The 17,758-nt window shown below is 44.2% G+C and overlaps 1 protein-coding gene and 1 long non-coding RNA gene across 4 annotated transcripts in view; one reads left to right on the forward strand and one right to left on the reverse strand.

The window, feature by feature from the left end:
- Nucleotides 1-1,517: 1,517 nt before the first annotated feature.
- LOC120980985 overlaps nt 1,518-17,758 on the reverse strand; it is a 47,807-nt gene continuing 31,566 nt past the window's right edge. Inside the window, exons 5-6 of one of the 2 annotated variants that reach the window (XR_005774598.1) lie at nt 9,578-9,731; nt 1,518-1,663 (exon numbers count right to left, since the gene is read on the reverse strand). This is a non-coding gene — a long non-coding RNA (uncharacterized LOC120980985). The remainder of the gene's footprint in view (nt 1,664-9,577; nt 9,732-17,758) is intronic. The other variant, XR_005774599.1, reaches the window with a different exon arrangement.
- Nucleotides 12,603-17,758, forward strand: part of IRF7 (interferon regulatory factor 7) — a 44,496-nt gene continuing 39,340 nt past the window's right edge. For both annotated transcript variants that reach the window (XR_005774597.1, XM_040410416.1), the window contains exon 1: nt 12,603-13,013. The gene's annotated coding sequence lies outside the window, so the exon portion shown is untranslated. The remainder of the gene's footprint in view (nt 13,014-17,758) is intronic.

Genomic DNA, 17,758 nt, shown 5'->3' on the forward strand with positions numbered 1-17,758 from the left:
TTTTTTTCCGGTATTGAGCTGCTGTGACGGAACTCAATACCGGAAAACCAAAACACTAGTGTGAAAGTACCCTTAGAAGATAAATTTTAATTAAAAAAAAGGACCATTACATGCCAGATGTTTCTGTATATTGTTTTTAGGGAAAACTAAACATTAGCAAATGTACAATGTATATATAGTTGTCTATTTGGTTTCATATGGCAAAGGTGTGCTCTATTGGCATATGTGTATGTCGAATACATCAATACTTTTCTTTTAGCATTGGGGATGGCATAGAGCTTCAAGCTTTGCCTATTCTAAAAGCACATGCATATTAGAAGTTTATATTTCATAATTCTAGTCAGTGTAGCAATTTATATAAACCTATGGCATACATTTAAAGGGATTGTCCCACCATCAGAACTTGATAGGGAATCAGTATTCAGTCAGTGGATGTCCATCTGCTAGAATCCCTAAGGTTCATGGGAATATGGTGATAGGGTCCCCAGAGTGAATAGAGCGATGGTCACGGCGCATGCGCAGTGCAGCTCCATTACTCTTTATAGGACTGCTGATGAGAATCAGAGTACAACACTCGACTATCTCCAGAAGTCCCATAGAGTTGGATGAAGCGGCAGCCCTCTGCATGACCATCGCTCCATTCCCTTTGGGGACTCCGGCATCAATTTTTTTTGTGAATGGTAGGGGTCCCAGCAGTTGGATATCCACCGAGTAGATACTGATCCCCTAAGGAGTAGAGCCTTTCACATGGCGCAGACTTGATTTTGGCTGAGGAGTTCGCAGAAAATCAACAGCAGAAATTCTAAAATGAAACATGGATTTCTTCCACATTTGCCCAGTGCATCTGCAGGCAGATTAGCCCCATAGTAATCCATTTGAGCACATAGGGGGTCATTTACGAACAGATATATGCTACTCTAGCCCGGTAGAGAGAATGGAGCGGCGACGCTGGATAGAAGAGGGTTCGGAAAAGTCATTTTTTTCTTATTATAGCATGCTAACATGCTCCTCGTGCTTTAATTCCATAAAAGAGAACTCGGAAAACTTATGGCCTAAACAACAAAAAGTGTAACTTTCCAGGAAAAGTGTTTGCAAATGTTTACTGCAGGTTTGCATATGTTCACTTGTGATTACTTTGCAATTTTTTCCCTACAAGTAAGTTTGAAATGTGGTGTAAAAGGGATCTAAGAAATACCCAAGAAATTCAGTAGGCATGACGCTGCTGGGAGTTTGTATTATCAGCTGTATTCTTTTCTGTATGTCAATAAAAAGACAGCTTAGTCTGCCAACTTTCACTTTGTAAATGTGCACATTCTTTCAGTGTAATCCCCATATCTCCTGCCTGTGTAGAGTTCTGTTGTCTGAATGTGTTGCCTCTGGATATGGTATGACGCCTTCTTCTATGGTCATAGTCATAGAAGGTCATGTGATGACGCCTTCTTCTATGGTCATAGAAGGTCATGGTATGACGCCTTCTTCTATGGTCATAGAAGGTCATGTGATGACGCCTTCTTCTATGGTCATCATCACACATGAGTGTAGAAGGACCTTCCCCCACACACACACATGAACACATTTTAGCAGCACATGTGTTGTCATGCTGCTACCTTTTAACCAGTCAGATCTACATACGTAGCTGGAGAACCCAGAAGAACTCTTTGTCCTGTGGATAAAACACATGTTTACGACATTAGAAACTCATAGACATTGGTTACGTTTTAATGCTGGTGGCTCTGTGAATTAAACATTAGAAACTCATAGGGAGTAAGATTTTTGCTCTCAGGTTAGTAGGCAAATATCTTTAAGCCCTTAGCGGGGCTAATACACATGATAGTCACACGATTTATGGCCTATATCATTTGCATATTTTAAAGGGGTTTTCCAGGAGTTTAATATTAATGGCCTATCTTCAGGAGAGGCCATTATTATCTGATCAGTGGGAGTCCAACTGCTTGAAGAGTCCTCTTTCTAGGCTATATGATGTCACATTCATCAGCCTATGTGCAGTTCAGTCCCATTCAGGTGAAAAACCAAGTACAGCCACTATACCATGAAAGTGCCTCAGTGGCCTCTTCAAACAGGCGATCAGCGGCAGTGCCAGGAGTCAGACCCCCACCCATCATATATTGATGATCGATCCTGAGGATAGGTCATCAATATTTTCCTCCCACAAAACCCCTTTTAAATAAAGTAGATAATATATTATTATTAAAGGGGTTTTCTGAGAGTTTTTTTACTGATGACTTAATCTCTGGATAGGTCATCAGTATCTGATCAGTGGGGGTCCGATACCCGGGAACCCTGCCAACCAGCTGTTTGAGAAGACAGTGGCACTCGAAGTAGCGCTGTGGCCTTCTCTTAGCTTTTCCTAGGCCAATGGTGTCACATTCATCGGTCACAAGGCCTAGGTGGAGCTCAGCCGCATTGAAAGTGAATAGGGCTGGGCTGTGATAACAAGCGCAGCCGCTATACAATGGACGACTCTGCGCTTGGTGAATTGAGAGAAGGCCAGAGCATTAGTGTGAGCACCGGTGTCTACTCAAACAGCTGTTAGTCATGGGGTCCCAGGTTTCGGACCCCCACCGATCAGGTACTTATGACCTATCCAGATGATTTCTCCATATTCTGGGTTAGGCCATTAGTTTGACTTTGTAAAAGGTCTGAAGAACCGCCATAAGCAGCGGTATTGCCAGGTCCTGCTCCTAGGGTTGACACAAGGCATGTGTTTTCCTGTATGCCAATTTTCAGGAAGAGTGGGTGTCAGACGGCCATAGCAATGCCCAAAGGAGCAAGTGTGCTAGAATTACAGGACAAAAGCGAAGTGCCTACAGCTGACCGAACCATAAATCAGAGACTGTAGTTAACAACCTTGACTCAGCCCCTTTAAGTTGCTAGTTGATGGACTTGTGTCTGCCTCTAGTCAGTGAAGGGTCTAATGCTATCTAAAGAAGAGAGAGGACCCATATGCGGTACGCCAGACCTGCAGGGTAATGCGATTGTGAGGTCACGGTCAATGGCAAGCGAGGGTCACTCACAGTTATATATGGACACCCTGGGCAGGCATACAGCAGTGAAGGAGAGGCTGGCACAAAAGTCCTCTGGGGCACGCTCGGTATTTAGGGACCAGGCCTGGTGTTGGATGAGGTGCCCTGGATGTTGCAGGTGTTTTATGTGCCTGGGGCAAGGTCCCTTTAAGGTTCGTGACGCCAGTGCCAAGTAACGGTGGCACACCGTTTGCTGATAGCAGGAATAACTGAGGAACCACGTGATGATAAAACAGAACTTGAATTTTACTTGATCTTAAGTAGTCATTATACATGGACATAGATGGAAGCGCAGTTCCGTTGAAGACAGTTGGTTTCGGTACAAAAATGCAGGCAATATATAGCAAGGTGATCTCAGAGGGTTAAATACAGGACTTGCAGTACAGGCGGCTTGCACTCTATTCCTGACTGATCCTGGAACATGGAAACTATTCCCCAAGGCCCAATTCCTTAGCTCTGGCGTATATCCTTGGGTCTGTAATTATCAAGTACCTCCTCTGCTGTCTTTAGTACCTCTTGCTTTCCCAGACTTGCCTCTGCCTCTCTCAGTTTCCTCAGGCTGGTTAACCGTGGTGTTCCTGCTTCTGCATATATGGACTCAGGAGGGGAACCTTCTCCTTGGATCTGGAACCCGGTTACAGGGACTGCAACACCCTCTCCTAGTCCGCAAGCTCCAGGCCTGCTCTGCTTTCACAGGCTCTTGGCCTGGACTTAACTCAGACATAGTCTGATCTCCAACACAGTCTAAAAACAACCCTTTGCCTCTCCCTGACTGGGCCTTATATAACCTAGGGCTCCCTAGCTCCCTCTAGTGACTCAGAGCTGGAATGACACCCCTAGCTGGCCTGCACACGCACATTTCACAGTAACAGGGAAGTACATAGCATTACATTACATTATATTGTATGAAGATGACTTACACCAACCTCCCCATAAATAAGGGGAAACGACAGCACACAAGTGACCCTTCTGTAGTGACGGGCATTACAGCTCCCGTACACTACATACCCCGCTGCTTTAAGCTGAGTACGACCTCGTGCCTCCATCAGGGCCCGCCCAACTGGAATTTCTCCTGAAATAGAAAAAGACACATGCAGGCATACATATATGTAATTCATCTGCATATACATTCACATCAGGTCCAATTGGCAAAGGTGAAGTGTGGTGACAAGGGGCGTCGTTCTCTTCTCTCAGGATAGTGAGTGGAACTGGGGCGCTGACCTGGCACAGCGGATGTTAAGGAACCAGGATAGTCCATGACAATGAATAAGTCCATAATAAAAGCAATATCTCAGAGGCTCGCACATAGGAAGTCCATCTCTGGGCACATTTCTTTAAAAGAGCAAGAATCTCAGAGGCTCAGGTACTTTTGAGTCTATCACTGGGCACATATCCTTGGAATTCCGTTGCACAATAAAAATGACAGCACATGAAAGATAGCCCACATTTTCAAATGGCATAAAAACTAATGCTGTAATACCCCTGATCAACCTGAAAAGGGGGTTAAGGGTAAAAAGTGCAACAAAGGAACAGGCACAACTTGGTGTGTGATAGTGGAAGCAGGCAGGAGGTCCTGGAAACAAACATGGCTTTGCTGACATTATTATTTCAGTGGGGGACCACTACCACTGAGCCGTGGGTGAACTGGCAGCAGCAACAAAGGACCATAACAAAGGACTCCTGCCCTGAAAGGGTTAAATTTTCAAAAGTCATTTCTTGGCAAAACAAATCGAAGGCCTAGCAGGCTAATTCACAAGGGCATATCATAATTACCCGGCTCTGCTGGCAAATAAGACCTGTAGTAATCCTCCACAGGCGGATGTGCCCACATTATAGTGTTAGGGGACAGCTGCAGCATGAAGGGACCCCTAATAGGTATTGGCCCCATAGGCCTAGGGGTAAGGACAGTTGGGGACCGCACCGGTCCAGGCATGATTATTGTAGGCTGTGCTGGATTAGATACCGCCGCCGCAAGCGGTCCGGTGGGCGCTGGAATGACTGACTCTGCGCAGCAAGTCACAGGGTTAGAGGGCCGTCTTGGGAGCACCGACGGAGCGGAGGTAGTAGAAGGTGGCCTACGGGTGGTGACAGGCACCCTTACCTCGTCCTTCTTAGGCGGCGTCTGGATCCGGGCGGTGGCAATCCTGCGCAACTTCTCTTCCAGACGGACGATCTGGTCACCTATGCTGTCGGTCTCAGAATCGCTGTCCTCTGCTGTCGCCGCCGGCGCAGGTACAGTGTAAGATGCATCGGACTCGGCCGCTGCAGGTTCCGGTGGCGCATCAGGTCTCCTACCCTTCCGGATATTCTCCAGGGTAACGCGGAGTCCTTTCAAATTCTCCATGTCTTGGATGGTTTTCTCCCGGCGAGGCAGCTCGGGGAATGGATAGGGACTCACCCATTTCTCTAGCACGGTTGGCTGCCAAAATACGTTAGGACCAATGAAAGAGCCCCGCTCTTGGAATGCGTGATGGGCCGGTTCTGGAGAGCGCACAGGTTTGCACTCGCAGCCAGAGTAGTCCTCATCTGCCTCCCAGTCCTCCGGTTCTTTCTTGGGACGGGTCACGGCCGTAGCATATGGGCCTCGCAGACTCTCGGCAGGGGTGAATTCCACTTCCTCTCCCTCGCGGAGGTTATGCAGATGCTCAGGGAGGTAACCTCTCTTGACAGACCTCCGGTTGACGTATAAGTCTCTGCCAGTAATGTAGTCTTGTATGAACCCGTAGCCATGGGTCTTATCAAAGGACACAACCAACCCCTTTCTCCTTTCCAGGCGGGGTTGGGTATTAGTGTGACGTTCGTGAATGGACTTGGTCAGTTCTTCATAGTATATTTTAGTTTTAGTATTCCTCTTTATAGCGGCCTCCCGGATCTCTGCCATTAGTGCTGACCACTTGAATGAGGGCTGAAAGAAGTCTCTCCAGGAGCCGTAGTAGTGCTCCGGTTCTTTCCCCAGTGGCGGGCAGGTGGGTCTCTCCGGTCCCGGAGAGTAGGCCGGTGGAGCCTCCTCTGGCTCTACACCGATATCCTTCAGGTTTAATAGATCAGGCGCGGACATCCCAGCAGAGCAGTCTTCACTCTCCAACATGCTCGATCCTTCTCCGGAGAGCGACAGGGTGGCGCCAATAAGTTCAGACAGATCCTCCCACTGCATTGGAAGGCCGCCCCCCAGGTACTCCAGTATGGGGGAGGCGGAGTCCATTTCTGCAGACATGCAAATGTCCAGACAGGCGGTGGCGCCGACTTGGAGCTTTTTCCCGCTCTCCTCAGCAAAAAGGCGCCAATTTTTACCGCCAATTCAGGATGAAGATGACGCAGCAGCAAACTCAAGCAAACTCAGCGGCCATCTTTAGTAGAAACGCTGTCTATTCACTGACAGCAAGCGGTGGCTTAAACAAGCAGCAAACAGTCCATAAAACACTATTTTCACACCGCTACTTAGAACAGTCCTTTGGGCCCAGTAATTTTCAATAAAACAATTAGGGCTTGTCACTTTAAGGTAGTCTTTAGCACACAGTTTTGTAATCCAACAATGGCGCAGATATGCTCGGATCCTGTTCGTGACGCCAATTTATGCGGTACGCCAGACCTGCAGGGTAATGCGATTGTGAGGTCACGGTCAATGGCAAGCGAGGGTCACTCACAGTTATATATGGACACCCTGGGCAGGCATACAGCAGTGAAGGAGAGGCTGGCACAAAAGTCCTCTGGGGCACGCTCGGTATTTAGGGACCAGGCCTGGTGTTGGATGAGGTGCCCTGGATGTTGCAGGTGTTTTATGTGCCTGGGGCAAGGTCCCTTTAAGGTTCGTGACGCCAGTGCCAAGTAACGGTGGCACACCGTTTGCTGATAGCAGGAATAACTGAGGAACCACGTGATGATAAAACAGAACTTGAATTTTACTTGATCTTAAGTAGTCATCATACATGGACATAGATGGAAGCGCAGTTCCGTTGAAGACAGTTGGTTTCGGTACAAAAATGCAGGCAATATATAGCAAGGTGATCTCAGAGGGTTAAATACAGGACTTGCAGTACAGGCGGCTTGCACTCTATTCCTGACTGATCCTGGAACATGGAAACTATTCCCCAAGGCCCAATTCCTTAGCTCTGGCGTATATCCTTGGGTCTGTAATTATCAAGTACCTCCTCTGCTGTCTTTAGTACCTCTTGCTTTCCCAGACTTGCCTCTGCCTCTCTCAGTTTCCTCAGGCTGGTTAACCGTGGTGTTCCTGCTTCTGCATATATGGACTCAGGAGGGGAACCTTCTCCTTGGATCTGGAACCCGGTTACAGGGACTGCAACACCCTCTCCTAGTCCGCAAGCTCCAGGCCTGCTCTGCTTTCACAGGCTCTTGGCCTGGACTTAACTCAGACATAGTCTGATCTCCAACACAGTCTAAAAACAACCCTTTGCCTCTCCCTGACTGGGCCTTATATAACCTAGGGCTCCCTAGCTCCCTCTAGTGACTCAGAGCTGGAATGACACCCCTAGCTGGCCTCCACAAGCACATTTCACAGTAACAGGGAAGTACATAGCATTACATTACATTATATTTTATGAAGATGACTTACACCAACCTCCCCATAAATAAGGGGAAACGACAGCACACAAGTGACCCTTCTGTAGTGACGGGCATTACAGCTCCCGTACACTACACATATGTCCTAAAGAACCATCATCTCTGTGACAGCTCCAGCTATGAAAGCAGCTTTACCCTAAGTGCTCCAGAGACAGAGAAAGAGAAGGAAGATTAGAAGGTCCAGGGGAGTCAGCAAGATAACGTGCATGTTTAAGGCTGACATAGACATATAAAGACAGCCAGGTCGTTCTTATCATTTAGACCCAGTGGTGCCATGGCATTGGTTTTTATAATCCACTCAGCTTCCTTTTGTAATAAATTACGTTTTCTATCTCCTCCTCGCATAGGTAATTTAACTACTTCTATGCCTGCACATTTAAGAACCTCTTGCTTTCCCTGATGCATGGTGTGTATATGTTCAATGAGACGTGTAGCTCCAATGCCAGTCTCAATCGATCTCCTATGCTCCCTGAAGCGTCCATATAAGGGTCCGTGAGTTTTGCCTATATAAAATCGGCCCCATGGGCAGAAAACAACGTAAACAACATACGTTGTTTTACAATTAATAAACTATCTTACTATATGATCCATGCCGCCCATGCGAATCAGTGTGCCTCTATGTACAAAATTACACATAGAGAAATATCTGTAAAGAATAAATCAAGGCAACTGGACTTACTGTAGATTTCTTGAAAACGTTTCACTCGTTCTTCCAACAAGGTTTCTTAATTCTGAGTAAGTCCAGTTGCCTTGATTTATTCTTTACAGATATACCATGACCTGGATAAATGAGAACCTTCACAGACACATAGAGCAGTGTCCACACCTGAAGTTTCCCCATGGTCCCCATCTCTCCAACCAGTTCATGTTAGAGCTCACAGAGTTGCTACTGGTAACAATATCTCCTATAGTTTTGCTTCGTCTAAAACTCACAATGGGCACATGATGTGTTTTATCTCTCAAGAGATCATCCCTTTGTAACATATGCCAATTATTAAGAATAGCTTTTTTAATTACTTGGGCCATAGGGGAATACTCAAATGTGAACACGGCTCTAGCGTCTTTCGGGAGGTATCCTCTCATTTGCTTTTTCTTTTGAAATACCAGATCATTTTGTTTCTGTTTGTACGCTTTTTTTATATGCCCTATCTATGATAAATGTTGGATATCCTCTTTGTAATAGTTGTATTTTTAGGTCTCTACATTGTTCTTCAAACTTCTCTCCACTTCTGACTATTCTTGCTAAGCGCAGAAACTGGCCATAGGAAACTGCTGTTAGAACATGTGGGGGATGGAAACTTTTATAGTGTAATTGTCACGCCCTGCCCTGTGGGTGTTCTGAGAAGATCTGTCAGACTTGCTGCACGTGACTCGATCTGACAGTTTGTTTTGTTGTGGGTTTGAGCAGAATCCCACCTCCTCCCAGGTGTTGTTCTTTAGGTAATTGGTGAGGCTATTTATTCCTCTCTCTCCCTATAGCCTTTGTGGGTTATAGTTCTGCCTTGTGTGAGCTCTGGAAGTTTGGTGGATCGTCTGCTCCAACACTAGATAAGTCCTTTTCCCTTTTTCCTTCTGTGTCTGTTTTGACTAGGCCTCTAGGGTGAAGCTAGCTCCTTCGGTTGTAGAAGGAGCTGGGTGTCTCTTTCCCTCTTCCCTAAAGCTGAGGGTTTGGTACAGTGTGTTATAGTCCTAGGTACGTGGGTATGTGCATCAGGGAGCATAGGAGATCGATTGAGACTGGCATTGGAGCTACACGTCTCATTGAACATATACACACCATGCATCAGGGAAAGCAAGAGGTTCTCAAATGTGCAGGCATAGAAGTAGTTAAATTACCTATGCGAGGAGGAGATAGAAAACTTAATTTATTACAAAAGGAAGCTGAGTGGATTTGTGTTGTTTTTAGTATTGAATTAAATTGTATTAGATACATGGAGATGTGATTGTCTCACCTGTGTGTCTTTGACGTGGGGGAGTGAGTAATGTATTTACTACGCGCCTCAACCGCGTAACGGGAGGCTTGACAAAGCACTTTAGTTTAGTGCGAAACGGCTGTTGCCTTGTGCTTCTGTGACCGCATCTACTGTGATTTTACCTGGAATAAAGCTACGAGTGGAAAAGTAATTGGTGAGTGCCGCAATTTTCTTGCTCTCTTTTATGAAGCCATTTTAAGACTGTTTATTGGCCTTTTTTCAAATTTCAGCATGCTTTATTGGGTTTTCCAATAAATTTCCCTACAGGAAAAAAATGCAAGTATAGTGCAGCGTCCCACTTATGTGTGTATAAGTGGTCCCCTTACATTTCTGTAAATGTGTTTAATGTATTGTAATTCCTAAGATCAGGCTGGCAGTGTCATTATATTATTTCGCCCCTAGGTGGTGTTTGCGCCACATATTATATATAACTTGGGGTGTGCTAATAAGGAAGTAGTAGGAGAGTGTGGAGGAAGTGTGTAGAACGAAAACAGAGAGGAGAAGCAAGTGTAGGGAGGAGCAGAGCAGGCTCAGCCCAATATGTAGCTGCCTTCTTTCCTCTGGGCCCTGATCAAGCGTGGAGAGGACAGACCAAGTAGTCACAGCAGCCCAGCACAGACAAGTGAGTCTATGTACGAATATAAAGCAAGTCTAGTGAAGATTAGAGCTGAGTCTAGCCAAGGGACTTCACAAGCACCAGTACCTAGACACCACTGGATGATTAGTGCGCAGAATTGTCCTTTTTCACTAAATGCCTTAGTGAACCTGAATATTTCAGGAGAGCATCCTGCATAAAATAATGTAGCACAGAGTTTGCCTGCAATGAGGTAGAACGCCCTTATTGGATTGCTCAATATAAAGTAAGGAAACCATTATATTAAGTACCTGAGTCCCAGAGATTGGACTTAAATCTGAACTATCTAAGAAGAGAACTTTTGTCTTGCCTGTAAAGTAACAGCATTAGGAAAACTCCTCAACTGACAATTGCCAGACCTGTTGTAAGGATTACAGCTAAACTAATTTCTGAATCATCCTTTATGCCATATAGGTGCACTGTACTGATGAACTGTACCACCGGTCCTGAGACATTTCATTTAAGTAAATGTTCAACTGTTTCTACTACAACTGACTCCTTATCCTTTCAACTACCCTCAACATTTGCAACTTACGGTGCTGGCATCACGAACACAGGGACCCAGCCACCAAAGCACCTTAAACACCTGTACCATCAAGAGCACCTCAACTACCATCTGGCTGGTGTTCCCTGCAATAGAGATTGCCCCGGAGGATTTAGTGCTGTCCTTCCCTCCACTACACTGCTGGCCCAGGGAGTAAATTAACTACTACCCCCATCGGCCCACCGTAACTCATGTGTTGCCCCTGCGGCCCGGCTCGCTGCAATAGAAGGAAGAATGGAAGCACCCTAAGGCCTTATTCACACATCAGTGATTCATGGATGTGTGCTGTCCATGTTCTCCAGCACATGTACCCATTCATTTTAATGTGTGTATTTTAAAACGGAAGCATGCTCTATTTTTGTCCTTGTTTGCGGATCCATCACCCCAATTATTGTCTAGGGGTCCGTAAAAAACACAGACCGAACACAGACGCCATCCGTGTTTCGTCCATGTTTCCCAGACCATTTATAAGTGATGCTATGAAAAATAATTTTCAGCTCTGCGGTATCAGTGGAAAACGGATGACACACGGAGAGAAAATACGGACACACAGAACAAACACGGACATCTTCACAGATGAAACACGGACTGATTTTTTCACGGACGCCAAGCGGACACAGAAATGTGAACAAGGCCTAAGGCTTCAGGCTGGGTTCACATGTGATAGATTAGCTGCAGATTTGTTGTAGTAGATTTTTGTGCGGCAAATTTGAAGCGTTGTATAGTATCAGCAAAGTGAATGAGCTTTCAGCAATTCTCAGTCACGTGCAACAGAAAAAAAACCATAGCAGAAGCTGATCTGTGGTGCAGATTTTAAATCTGCAGTCTGTCAATTTAGGGCTCATGCACATGTCCGTAGCGATTTTTGCGGTACTCAAATTGCAGATCCGCAAAACACGGATACTGGCCGTGTGCGTTCCACATTTTGCAAAATGGAACATCCGGCCCATAATCGAACAGTCCTATCCTTGACCGTAATGCGGACAAGAATAGGACATGTTCTATATTTTTGTGGATGCCACAGAACGGACATACGGATGTGGACAAAAATACGTTTGTGTGCATGAACCCTTATATTATGAGCTTCACTCTTGCCAATGCAAAGAATAAAACTGTGTCTAACTGCAGTTTTTTTTGCAACAAAATCCTCAGCGTGTGAAGGCACGCTTTCGTGTTTGTTTTTTCTGCTGCAGATTATAAAAAGGAATGCTGCAGATTTTCTGCTGCAGAAAATCCGCAGCTAGTCAGTCACTTGTGAACCCAGCCATAAGGGGTTAATACGATAGAACAGCAGTGCAAAACTAGGGGCAGGTGACAAATCTAGTGTGTGGATTTACGGAATCCATTGTGCTGTGTTACCCATGCGGATCTCCTTATATATTTTTGCCCAGGGATAAAGTTGTCCGTCAGCGTCACCCTGTTGTGTTTTCTTGTCACCTCACGTGGAAGGCTACTTTCACACTGGCGTTTTGGCTTTCCGTTTGTGAGATCCGTTCAGGGCTCTCACAAGCGGTCCAAAACGGATCAGTTTTACCCTTAATGCATTCTGAATGGAAAAGGATCCGCTCAGAATCCATCAGTTTGCCTTCGTTCCGTCTCCGTTCCGCTTTGGAGGCGAACACCAAAACCCCGCTTGCAGCGTTTTGGTTTCCGTCTGACGAAACTGAGCCAAACGGATCCGTCCTGGCACACAATGTAAGTCAGTGGGGACGGATCCGTTTTCACTGGCACAATAGAAAACTGATCCGTCCTCTATTGACTTTCAATGGTGTTCAAGACGGATCCGTCTTGGCTATGTTAAAGATAATACAAACGGATCCGTTCTGAACGGATGCAGGCGGTTGTATTATCTGAACGGATCCGTCTGTGCAGATCCATGATGGATCCGCACCAAACGCGAGTGTGAAAATAGCCAAAATTATACGAAAGCGTCTTAGCATGAGCTGTGCTGAGGACACGATCACCAGGGACGAGATCCTGGACTGTACACAAATCTTCGCCTCCCTTGTGCTGCTGTTATTCCTTATGCCCCTGCCCCTCCAGCTCTCACTCTCTCAGCACCAGTCCTATCGCAGATTGTTTCCTGTGCAGAGTCCTCCCCTGTCACGTAATGCAGCCTTATTGGTCGCCCCTGTCACAATATCTCGCCCTGGGCTGGGCCAGCTCCAGTATATTACTGACAGGCTCGTGGAGTCCTGAGTTTACAGAAGAAACACTATCTAGCTGCAAGCTTCCAGGTAAAGCAATGGCTGTGTATATGGTACTGCTTGATGCTATACTAATCATTAGAGATATAGAGGGATATGATCCATACGATCACTTACCTGACGTCATTGTAGCTTCAACACTTTTGTGCATTTAGCAAGGCTGCAGAATGTGACAATGAATGACATCTCTTGAGTTTTTTTTCTATTATTGGCACTACAACCAAAAACCGAAAGCTCGGGCAAATCCTTGTAATAGGTTATTTTCATATTGTCATGACATTTCTCGCTCTTACCATGGTTTAGCTATGAAAGATGTAATGTTTTACTAGTGTTTTATGCATTTTTTGGGGAGGTGGCATTTTTAATTTATTTTTTTAAATCCATACCAAAATCACACTTATGTTTGCTGTAAAGAGCACATTTTTAGTAAAAAAAAAAAAGTCCTCATCATTACAAATGAATGGAGCTGAGCGTGGTTGAGCTGCGGTAGCAGCACTCTCATAAGGGCATGTGAGTACTGGAATGAGGGGCTGCGGCAATGTGACCTCCTGGAAAACCCCTTTTAGCAGACTGAACTTCCCCAGTCTAGGCTGTCATTGAGACACCTTGATCCAGTCCCACTTTTATTATGCCCCCTGCATATATGAATTTGCTATCCATACTTCTATAATATTCAGAATGGGGGTTTCGCAAACCCACAAAAAACATTAGGGATCTTTGCACTGCACTGTTATGGTCCTGCAAGATAATTCAGATGCTATAAGAAAGGACAATATGTCCGACAAAGAAAAAATAAAAATTTTGACAAAAATATCCCCTTTGCGTTGCAAAACTGGGATCCGCGTATGCATGCCACTGGGGGAATCAGACTGCTGGATGAACGACTGTCTGATTGACGGCTATCATGCTGAAGGAGGATGTAGTTGGAAAGGGGTGGTCCAAAAACCCATGCATTGGAACCCAAGAGCTTGTCCATGATCCGATGTAGATCATGTGCGCTGACCATAACACACTGGTAGTAACAGTATTTACAGACTGGGGCAAAGTCCTGTGGAAAACTGAACAGGAAGTGAAACTCGGTATATTCGTACAGAAATACCAGTAGTGAAATTCTGGAGTCTGGTAGATGGCCAAATTGTCCCTTAGGTTGTAAAAATAATGATGCTTAGGGGCACCAGGCAGGGTTGTCCCCTATCCCCATTGCTCTCTGCAATAGCAATAGAACCACTAGCTAGTATAGTTTGTGAGAATTATGAGTTTAAGGGCCTCCATTATGGGAGTATTAATGAGAAAATAATGTTGTATACTGATAATCTTTAGCTTTTTTTGGGTAATATAGAAGTGGAGTTAGGTAAAATAATCAGTACAATAGATAGGTTTGGATACTTTTCAGGTTTGAAGATAAATTGGGATAAATCACATTTGATGTCATTGTGGAGGGAGAATTGAGAAGGAATGTAGATGTAAATATTGTGGATAAAGGAGGTAGTTTTAAAAATTTAGGGGTAAATATTTCAAGAAATTTAGAGGACTATGTAGAATTAAATGTAGTTCCGCTTATAAAATAATTAAGAAAGGAAAGTCCCATTTGGAAGACATTATCAATGTCAATGATGGGACGAATTAACTTGATAAAGATGATCTTTCTTCCTAAGATATTGTATGTGTTGCAAAACGCCCCAATCTGGTTGTCAAATAATGTATTTAAGATGGTGGATAGGTTAATAGGGGAATTTATTTGGAAGGGTGGAACACCTAGGATAAAAAAAAGAAATTCTCCAGCTTCCTTTTAAGGTGGAGGGTCTCTTTCTTCCTAATTGGTATGTACACTCACCTAAAGAATTATTAGGAACACCATACTAATACGGTGTTGGACCCCTTTTGCCTTCAGAACTGCCTTAATTCTATGTGGCATTGATTCAACAAGGTGCTGATAGCATTCTTTAGAAATGTTGGCCCATATTGATAGGATAGCATCTTGCAGTTGATGGAGATTTGAGGGATGCACATCCAGGGCACTAAGCTCCCGTTCCACCACATCCCAAAGATGCTCTATTGGGTTGAGATCTGGTGACTGTGGGGGCCATTTTAGTACAGTGAACTCATTGTCATGTTCAAGAAACCAATTTGAAATGATTCGAGCTTTGTGACATGGTGCATTATCCTGCTGGAAGTAGCCATCAGAGGATGGATACATGTTCTCATTCTGTTTACGCCAAATTCGGACTCTACCATTTGAATGTCTCAACAGAAATCGAGACTCATCAGACCAGGCAACATTTTTCCAGTCTTCAACAGTCCAATTTTGGTGAGCTCGTGCAAATTGTAGCCTCTTTTTCCTATTTGTAGTGGAGATGAGTGGTACCCGGTGGGGTCTTCTGCTGTTGTAGCCCATCCGCCTCAAGGTTGTGTGTGTTGTGGCTTCACAAATGCTTTGCTGCATACCTCGGTTGTAACGAGTGGTTATTTCAGTCAACGTTGCTCTTCTATCAGCTTGAATCAGTCGGCTCATTCTCCTCTGACCTCTAGCATCCAAAAGGAATTTTCGCCCACAGGACTGCCGCATACTGGATGTTTTTCCCTTTTCACACCATTCTTTGTAAACCCTAGAAATGGTTGTGCGTGAAAATCCCAGTAACTGAGCAGATTGGGAAATACTCAGACCGGCCCGTCTGGCACCAACAACCATGCCACGCTCAAAATTGCTTAAATCACCTTTCTTTCCCATTCTGACATTCAGTTTGGAGTTCAGGAGATTGTCTTGACCAGGACCACCCCCCTAAATGCATTGAAGCAACTGCCATGTGATTGGTTGACTAGATAATTGCATTAATGAGAAATAGAACAGGTGTTCCTAATAATTCTTTAGGTGAGTGTATACTTTTTGGTGGCACACTTTGAACAGATGAAGGTGAGTGAAGAAAACACTTTGTTGAGATGGGAGGTATTGAACATTGGGTTTAAGAGTAAACAGTTTAGCTTGTTGGAGGCTTTAGAATCAGGAACTTTGGGGAACACAAGTACTGATAATCAAATATTGAATTTAATGGATTGCACTTGGAGAGAAATTAAAAAAATATTGGTTGTAAAAGGATATTTAAAATGTACTCCAATATGGAATAATATTAATCTATGTGAGATTCAAAAAATTAAGCAATATGTAAATTGGGAGACTAGAGGGGGACACACTTTTGAGGGGGATAAATTGAAGGATTTTGAAAATTTGATTAGGGAATTTGGGATTCCAAGAAAAGATAAATTTAAATATTTTCAAATAAGGGAGGCAATTAGTTCATCAACAGATGTGGAGAAATATAAAAGAGCCCCTTCGGAAAATGTTGATCAATTTCTCAAGGATGGAAAGACTAATGGCAGTGATTCAAGGAGATATGGGATTCTAATGATGTTCATACAAACAGAGAATAAAGTACCAGCTAAAGAAAAATGGAAAAGAGACATTGAGGGGTTGTCAAATGAAAAAATGAATAGTGGATCATTGGTCTCAATAAGGGCCTCACACAGGGTTTCTCAGTTTTTTCTTATTCATAGATTACCTCATACACCTTTACTGTTAAAAAAAAATGGGTTTAAGAGTTACAGACGAATGTCCAAGATGTTGTGAAGAACACAGGCAGGTCTTGTACATTTAATCTGGAGATGTCCCAAATTATTTAGGTACTAGTCTGAAATAGCACAGAGTATTGATACAGTTTTAGGAGTACAGATATATGACGATCCTGTAGTCTGTATATTGGGGGCTACAACTCATCTGAAAAGTCGAAAGTTGGTAAAGCAGGTACTCTGTAAGTTGCTGTTTCAGGCAAGATTGCTTATCCTGAAAAAATGGATTAAAAGGGATCAACCCTTGGTGTCTGAATGGAAAAAATCTGTGAATAATGAAAATAATGATGCGTAAGGGACTGAAATCACTGACGGTTATATAGTCATTAGTATTGCTATTCATAGTTCTACTTTTTTTGACTGATGGCTCCATCGGAAGCCAAGGCTGGAGCTGTGAACTTTCTACCTACGTAAAGGTGAGTGATCTGAAGGTGCCTGTTTATGGGATGATCGAAGGAAAGGTTTTTACCACCATCTATGACAGCCATAACTACTCAGTAAAATGACTTTGATCCACTAGTGGAGACCTTGGTGCGTATCGGTGTATCTATAGGATTAGTCACCAATGCATTAGGATGCAACCACTGGTACCTAGACCAAACCCAAGACTCAAGGGGCCATAGTTACATAGTTAATACAGTTGAAAAAAGACATAAGTCCATCAAGTTCAACCAAGGGATAGGTGGGGATGTGAATCCCAGAAGGAATGGCCCTCTTTTTTTGACACAGTGTTGATACTAGCCAGGCATTCTGCAAAAAGTTAGATCAAATTCTTTAAAAGTAAAACGTGCCTCTACCTAGCACTGCAGCCTATTCTTGTCAGTGACTGGTGGAGAACCCTCCTCCTCATAAGAAATCTTCATATCCTACATATCCTATAGATATCTCCTCTATGCCTCTACTGGAAAAGTCCTTGAAGGTATACATGTGGAAGCTAGCTTTTTGCTGTAGAATGTGGGTGGAAAATCCGCGGCATAGTGCAATAAAAATTACATCCACCTGCGGCGGCAGAAAAATCCCAGTGGAAACTGCTGATTTTAAATATGGAGAATGTAAATTTACAATTTCCAGAGTGGATTTTACGCTTTGTAATTAATGGGTTGAAATGCACTGCAAATCGCATCAAAATCTGTGGCTGAAATTCTGCTTCCAAA

The sequence above is a fragment of the Bufo bufo genome, chromosome 10 (assembly GCF_905171765.1).
Source record: "Bufo bufo chromosome 10, aBufBuf1.1, whole genome shotgun sequence".
NCBI classification, from domain to species: domain Eukaryota; kingdom Metazoa; phylum Chordata; class Amphibia; order Anura; family Bufonidae; genus Bufo; species Bufo bufo.